Below are 8,253 nucleotides of genomic sequence, written 5' to 3'. Positions count from 1 at the left end.
GTTTCCCAGGCAAGAATACCGGAGTGGGTTGCCATTTCCTTCTCCAAGTGATCTTCAATAGGTTGCAGATTCCCTGAAGTCATTAATTGTCTTGCTTACTATGCGCACAGCACCTCAAGACGGAAAACTGACGACGAGAGATTGTGTAAGCAGCAATTCCATGTGCTTCCAAGGCCTCCTGTCATCCGGTCCAGCTCCTTTCTACCTTTATTCTGGCATCTACCCTGGAACCCTATGTTCTATCAATAGCTATACTCAACCACTCTCCATTCTAAGTGTGCCTTCACTCACCAAGCTTATTTTACCAGAAATAACATCTGCCCAGTCTCTGACTGTTGAACCCTTCCTTCAAGACCACGTCAAGATACAACAGCAACACTGGGAAGAACTAATACATACTGAGTGGGAGGCACCATTGAAGCATTTTGTACAGAATTCATTTTATCCTCACAAAAACCATATGAGATTGGGGCTACTATCATATGCCCATGATACAGGGGAGAAAATAGGCGAAGAGAGGATAACTTGTCCAAGGAGAGCTAGTAAGTGACAGAGGCAGCCTGGCTGCATTTTCATCCAATATTCTCTTCTGCCTCTAGAAATGTCATCCTCTCTATGCAGCTGTTCCTCCAGCTCTCTCTGTCTTTTGGCTCTCATTCTCTCTTGCACGCATGCTATCTCTCTCTCTCTCTCTCTCTGGCTTTCATTCTCTCTTTCTCTTTTACTCTCCCCACGGTTCAGACTTAATGTCTCTTCCTCAAGCACAAGCATTTTGTGCAAACACATTCTACGGCACTTATCTCTATTATAGTCTCTATTATAGCGATTTGTTTACATATCTGCTTCTTCCATTAGAAGCGAGACTATTAGCTGCTTGGGTACAGGGAGTGTGTCTTAATGAGTGGTGAACCCTCCGAAGTGAATATATAAAAAGCTATGTGCTATTATATGGTCATTTAAAACAATTACTGCAGTTTTACTTAGAGCCAAGCATTGTGCTGGCCCTACAGAAAAAGAGATGATTAATAGGGGCACTAAAGTTTTTGCATATCTAATGTGTCTGTATGTGTGTGTGTACAGAGGTGAAAATGGATTTTTGGAGAGGACTAAAAACTGATGGCATAGGCTTGGGTACCTATGAGTAGAACTCTCCTTGATCTAACATTTGGGTTGCTGGGAGCTTGGTCTAAGGGTTAGCTGGCCATTTGTTGTTGTCGTTGCTTAGTTGCTCAGTCATGTCCAACTCTTTGTGACCCCATGGACTTAGCCCATCAGGCTTTTCTGTCCATGGGATTTCCTAGGCAGGAATACTGGAGTGGGTTGCCATTTCCTTCTCCAGGGGATCTTCCCAACCCGAGGATCAAAGCTGGTTATTACTACATTGCTGCTAAGCTGCTAAGTCACTTTAGTCGTGTGACCCCATAGACAGCAGCCCACCAGGCTCCCCTGTCCCTGGGATTCTCCAGGCAAGAACACTGGAGTGGGTTGCCATTTCCTTCTCCAATTACTACATTACTTTAGTACAAAAGTATTACATTACTTTTGCTTGTAAAAGCAAAATTCTCCAGCCAACCAACCCTGCTCTTGGACGCAGAGTTTCCAGTTATACTTTCCAATCCTGGGAGAGACAGATGGAAAAGATAGACCTGCCTAGTCATGAGCAAGTTAAGTTGTCTCCTGCAGTCCTGAATAAACAATCAGATCTTCATCCTTAAACATGAAAGTAAAATCAGAATCATCAGACACCTGAGGAAAAGCCAGCACCCTGAAAGAGTATATGGTGGTGGTGGTTTAGTCGCTCAGTCGTGTCCGACTCTTGTGACCCGATGAACTGTAGCCTGCCAGGTTCCTCTGTCCAGGGGATTCTCCAGGCAAGAATACTGGAGTGGGTCACCATTTCCTTCTGCAAATTAGAGATTATAAAGCTACTAAAAATGAAACATAACACTGGAAAGAAGAGATGAAATAAAATGAGATGTAGAGAAAGTAAATTAAGCCCTCATCTTTCATTATAGGAAATCAATCATTAATGTATCAGTTAATAAATCAGTTAGTTCAGTTTCTCAGTCGTGTCCAACTCTTTGCGACCCCATGAACCGCAGCATGCCAGGCCTCCCTGTCCATCACCAACTCCTGGAGTCCACCCAAACCCATGTCCATCAAGTCGATGATGCCATCCAACCATCTCATCCTCTGTCGTCCCCTTCTCCTCCTGCCTTCAATCAAGATGCTATAAATAAGTACACTATTTAGGGTCATGGAAGAAGCCACTAGAATAATTTCAAACAGGATACATTAAAAGCGGTTGCCTCTGAGAAAGATTGGGGGAGGCCAGGGGTAAGGTCAGACTCTATTGACTCACATAATGAAGACAAGATAGCCTCTATTCCTGCCACTGTGGCCTTTGTATAGACTGTAAGCAAATCACTGTTGTGTTAGATGTTACAAAAAAGGAGTATCAAGGGATATATATTGTTTAAACAAAAGGATTTTTCCTAAATTAAGGTTGTGGGAATGCCTCACTGATGTAATGATATTTAATCTGTATCTTGAAATATAAGAAGTTAACTAGAGTGATCCTGGCCTAAGGAGGAATTTGTTCTTTTTGTGTTGGGGGTAGGGGGCCGTGAACTAAGGAAAGAGAAAAGAACTGTATTCTACATGAAACAGCCCACATGCTCTGCACAGAGCGTCTGGGATGCCAAGGCCACCCATCTGCATGCCCCCAACCTCCAACATGAACAACGCCCCCTAGAGTTGTGCAGCAGGCTGTACTGGATGATGAGAGTAAGTAGTGGTTCAGGTTTCCTACAGAAAACAAAGATCAGGCCAGAAGAGGCAAGAGCAGCTTGAGGATCCTAGAGGACAATTTAGAGCAGCCACTGTGGGGAAAGCAGTTGAGAGTCAATCAGAAGTGAGTAGGGACCTGATGGAGGAGATGACCGGTGCCCCAGTGCTGGGGGACTCTGGCTTCCTCTCAGTCTGCTGTCTCCGGCACATCACCAACCTCAGAGTCTAGTCCAGAGGACTTGCCACCTTGCCACTTGCTCTGCCTTCTGAGAAATGAAAAATGCCAGTAAGAAATTCTGAGCTTGTCATGCCCCTGGATAAATCTACCATCTGCTCCAGGGGAGGGGTAAAAGAAGAAAGAATCGATTATGTTTGTTTTGTTAAAACAGTCTCTTCCAGAGTGAAGCTTCCCAGGTGGCTCAGTGGTAAAGAATCTGCCTGCCAATGCAGGAGACACGGGTTTGACCCTGTGTCGGGAAGATACCCTGAAGAAGGAAGTGGCAACCCACTCCAGTATTCTTGCCTGGATAATTCCATGGACAGAGGAGCCTGGCAGGCCCCAGTCCATGGGGTCATAAAGAAATGGACATGACTTAGCGACTAAACAGCAACACTTTCAGAGTCCTGCATGATGCCATGGGACTAAGAAATGAAACAATGCCCAGAAAATAAACAAAGCTTATATTAAGAGCTTTCTCTGTTGCAGAGAAACAGAAAGCAGAACTTTGTCTGTGCAGTTCTTGCACATTGCAAAAATGTTGCAAGGTGACAACATTCTTACGCATTTTTGCATTTTATTTAATCTATTCTTGAAAGAATGTTAAGGCTGTCTACTATTACTTCCTCTATTTTACAGATAAGAAAATCTAGGCTCAGAGAGATGAAGTAATTCACCCAAGAACAGGCAGACAGAAAGTGATCAAACTAGCATTTACTCCCAGGTAGGGGTTGCAGAGAGTTGGACAAGACTAAAGCAACTTAGCACACAAGAACGCACAGTGACTCAAAGATCTCCCTCCTTGTGGACAGATTCTTCTAAAAAGGATGAGAAAGTAGGTGCATCTCATCTCTGTTCAAAATGTCCCAGATTAAACACGGCGTTCATCACAGAGCTCTACACTTCTATAGAGCATTAAAAAAAAAAATGGGCAGGAAACATTATATACATACGTTACCACTACATGGAATTCAATCTAAACCTGTGCAAGGCAAGACTCCCTCTGAACTCAAGCACTAAGTTTATTTTAAAAATCCATCCAGATTGCTATTTCAGTTTTCCCAGAAATTTGGTAAAGGGCAAATCTGCAAATCTGTGAGCTCCTTGAGGTCAACACTTTGTCTTGTATTTCTCTCCAATATCTAGCACAATATCTGGTTCCCTTTAGAAACTCAATAAAAGTTTGCTGAAGCCAGGTGTTTTAGCTCCAAAAAAAAAAAAAATTCTCTCCAATCTGACCTCCTGGTGACCTCTACCCCTCCAGATGGCACTGGTAAGAATCATGAATCCCCAGCAGCACCTGAGCACCTTGCATGCTTTGCTCTGTCTGAAAGAGCATTTGCTGGAACTCCCAAAGGTATCAGAGCCTTGAAACCCATGGGAGGCTTGTGCCTCTTTAACTGTGTGAGTAAAGCCCAACGCTAACTGAGGGTGCATGGGAGCCTACAGGTTCTGGACACAGGCTCTGGAGTCAGACCTCATCACTGCATAGACTATAGAACTCTAGCCAAATTACTACAAATCTCCATGCCTTGGTTCCCTCTACTATCAAGAATGACAAGAGCATGCATCTACAAATGTTGTTGTTGAGGATTAAATGAGTTAACACAGCTAAAGTGACTCAGAACAGTGACTTACACATAGCCACTGCTGCTGCTAAGTCGCTTCAGTCGTGTCCAGCTCTGTGCGACCCCATAGACGGCAGCCCACCAGGCTCCTCTGTCCCTGGGATTCTCCAGGTAAGAACACTAGAGTGGGTTGCCATTTCCTTCTCCAATGCATGAAAGTGAACAGTGAAAGTAAAGTCACTCAGTTGTGTCCGACTCTTCGCGACCCCATGGACTGCAGCCTACCAGGCTCCTCCATCCATGGGATTTTCCAGGTAAGAGTACTGGAGTGGGGTGCCATTGCCTTCTCTGCAGAGCTAGCACTTCATAAAAGCTAGCTGTTATTCATGGGGTGTGGCTCATTTAAAATGCCCCATTGAAGGCTCCAAGGGAAGGCAGAAGGCTCCTCTCCACACATTTGCAGACACCTCTCCAGTCACCCCTTCTGTCCAACTGAAGTGATTTGGAATGTGCCAGACAGGGCACTGACCTTTTCAACATCAAGTTTAATTAAGGCTGGTGAGGAGCTAACATGAAATGTTTCATGTCTTTCCATGTAGTTCAGTGAGAAAGATTTATTAACTCATTAAAATGTCTTGTTAGTTCTTTTCAGCTGCTCAGAATGACTGCTCTTTCCAGCCAGCCACTTCTCCCGGTAAAGATCAAGAATAGAATCTGACCGTGTTGACTTCTGAGGCTGGCATTTGCGTCTCTAGACCATGTTACTCCAACAGGAGGATCAAAAGTTTAAGCAAGCGTGGAGCTTTATTAAAACTCACCTGCCTCTAGTGATGGCAGAAGGCTGTGGATGTGTCAAGGTGAGGCCGTTAGGCTAGAACCTTCTCCTGCTTCTCCTTGCTATGGGGTGTTGCTGGTGTTTGAGGAATCCAGTGCCAAGGAGATTGGGTTCCTGGCATGTGCTGACCTTGCTTCCTGAAGACCGTCTGAGCCCATTAAACTCAAGCTAATTCACCCCCCTCTGCATTTAGCCCATCAGACTGTATCCAGTTCTAAAACGACCTCAGCTGCTTCCCTATCTGCCTCACCCTATCTCTTCAATCAAGTTGCAGATGTCTCCTGTTATTTTGTTTTTGAAGGCAGCAGAAATTCTCTTCGATATACAATTCCCCAAATTTCTTTCTCGCCCCCATCCCCACCAGGGCTTCCCTTGTGGCTCAGCTGGTAAAGAATCTGCCTGCAATGCAGGAGACCTGGGTTTGATCCCTGGGTTGGTAAGATCCCCTGGAGAAGGGAACGGCTACCCACTCCAGTTATTCTGGAGAATTCCACAGACTGTATAGTCCCTGGGGTCGCAAAGAGTCAGAAACGACTGAACAAATTTCACTTCACTTCACTTCCCAACCTGAAAATTGTCCTTAACTCTAATGGGCAATAATAAATCTGCATTTGCCTTGTTTGTCAAGGTATGCTTCCTCTCTGTTCTTTCTAGTGTTCTCTGGTTAGATTCAGTTCAGTTCAGTCGCTTAAGTCATGTCCAACTTTTTGTGACCCCATGGACTATAGCACACCAGGCCTCCCTGTCCATCACTGTCTCCCAGAGTTTACTCAAACTCATGTCCATTGAATTGGTGATGCCATCCAACCATCTCATCCTCTGTTGTCCCCTTCTCCCACCTTCAGTCTTTCCCAGAATCAGGGTCTTTTCCAATAAGTCAGTTCTTTGCATCAGGTGGCCAAAATATTGGAGTTTCAGCTTCAGCATCAGTCCTTCCAATGAATATTCGGGGCTGATTTCCTTTGATGGACTGGCTGGATCTCCTTGCAGTCCAAGGGACTCTCAAGAGTCTCCTCCAACACCACAGTTCAAAAGCATCAATTCTTTGGCACTCAGCTTTCTTTATAGTCCAACTCTCACATCCATACATGACTACTGGAAAAACCATAGCTTTGACTAGACAGACTTTTGTTGGCAAAATAATGTCTCTGCTTTTCAATATGCTGTCTAGGTTGGTCATAACTTTTCTTCCAAGGAACAAATGTTTTCTAATTTCATGGCTGCGGTCACCATCTGCAGTGATTTTAGAAGCAGTAAAACTTAGTGGTTAATAAGGTGAGCTGAGAGGGGAAGAATCCAGACCCTTTTTTTTACTAGTTGTGTGACTTTTAGCAAATTATTTAATTCATGTCTCTCACACTTTGACAATGGCGTAGAAGTCATAATAGTACCTTCCTCATATGGCTGTTGTATTAAATTTTTGAAAAACCAATTAAAGGTGCTTAGAAAGACTGTTTATCAAAGTTAAGTATCAGGTTTTAATACTATCAGGTTTGTTGTTGCAGTTTTGTTGCAGTTGTTATTGTTACAAGCTGCTGGTGGGCAGGGGTCCAATCGCCCACTCATAGGGCCAAGGAGATATAGATATTTAATAAGCTTCTTTGGATAATGGGTATTGATGAGGATAAGAAAGAGGGGAGAAAAATGCCAAAAAAAGGTCTGGGTTTTTAATAAACTAAAGTAGGGAAAAATGATTTCCCTAGCAACCAAATTTCTGAATGCATTTCCACCATCGTCTCTAGCTTCCTATTTATTATGACAATTTCCTGCTTTCAAATATTGAACACTAAACAGGAAATTAGTTAGAGGACGATGGTCTCCAGCCAAGGAGAGGAAAGCAATTTCCGTGGCAGAAGTAACCAGACACTTTTGCTAAGACATTTTCTTCAGAAAATGGATATAATGAACATGGACCTTGAAATAATCTCAGTGGACTTAAAAGTTTCACTCCTAGAAATGAAGGGCAAAGTTCCACTTCACCTGAATCGCCCAACTCGTCATCATGGTTATGTTTTAATTTCTAACTGGAGATTGCCTTTCAGAAATCCAGAGAAGGATCTGATGCTGCAGTTGGAAAGTATGTGGGCCCCTGGTGATGCCCTCATTGTGTTGGGGTCACTTATATGTATAGGAGCAGAGAGGCTAGGATGGAGCCTGGAGGCACAGTGCTATAAATGCAGGTGTTACCTATTTAGGGTCTTTGGACACTTTAATCACTAGAAATTGGTAACAGGCCAGATGAATTCAGGCAAGGCTTTATCTGGACTCCTGCCACAGCACAACAGAGCAAAAACAAGTAAGGAGGGAGGGCTGGTCCCTTCAATGGAATGCCGATAAGGGCAGATTGGAGGGTCAGGCTGGAGGGATGGCTTAGATGGTCTGCCCACCCATTTGGTGGTGCTGTGTACAAGGATCATGCACAGAACCCAAAGTTTTTTACCTTTTTGTACCTTCCTGTTCATCAGATCAGATCAGCTTAGATCAGTCACTCAGTCGTGTCCGACTCTTTGCGACCTCATGAATCGCAGCACGCCAGGCCTCCCTGTCCATCACCAACTCCCGGAGTTCACTCAGACTCACATCCATCGAGTCAGTGATGCCATCCAGCCACCTCATCCTGTGTCGTCCCCTTCTCCTCCCGCCCCCAATCCCTCCCAGCATCAGAGTCTTTTCCAATGAGTCAACTCTTCACATGAGGTGGCCAAAGTACTGGAGTTTCAGCTTTAGCATCATTCCTTCCAAAGAAATCCCAGGGCTGATCTCCTTCAGAATGGACTGGTTGGATCTCCTTGTTCATAATTTGCCCCAACTGCCCATGCTTGCCATTATTTTTAGGCTCTAAT

The 8,253-nt window shown here is 44.3% G+C and overlaps 1 long non-coding RNA gene across 11 annotated transcripts in view; it reads right to left on the bottom strand.

Moving 5' to 3' along the window:
- Positions 1-6,416, bottom strand: part of LOC147347610 (uncharacterized) — a 462,458-nt gene extending 456,042 nt beyond the window's left edge. Inside the window, exon 1 of one of the 11 annotated variants that reach the window (XR_015152346.1) lies at positions 5,394-6,416. This is a non-coding gene — a long non-coding RNA (uncharacterized LOC147347610). The remainder of the gene's footprint in view (positions 1-5,393) is intronic. The other 10 variants (XR_015152341.1, XR_015152342.1, XR_015152340.1 and 7 more) reach the window with 10 other exon arrangements.
- Between the last annotated feature and the right edge of the window lie 1,837 nt (positions 6,417-8,253).

Source organism: Bos grunniens, chromosome 23, assembly GCF_055505025.1.
Source record: "Bos grunniens cultivar Pamir isolate PY7600 chromosome 23, Bosgru_T2T1.0, whole genome shotgun sequence".
NCBI classification, from domain to species: Eukaryota; Metazoa; Chordata; class Mammalia; order Artiodactyla; family Bovidae; genus Bos; species Bos grunniens.
This window is presented reverse-complemented; position numbering and strand designations above follow the sequence as displayed.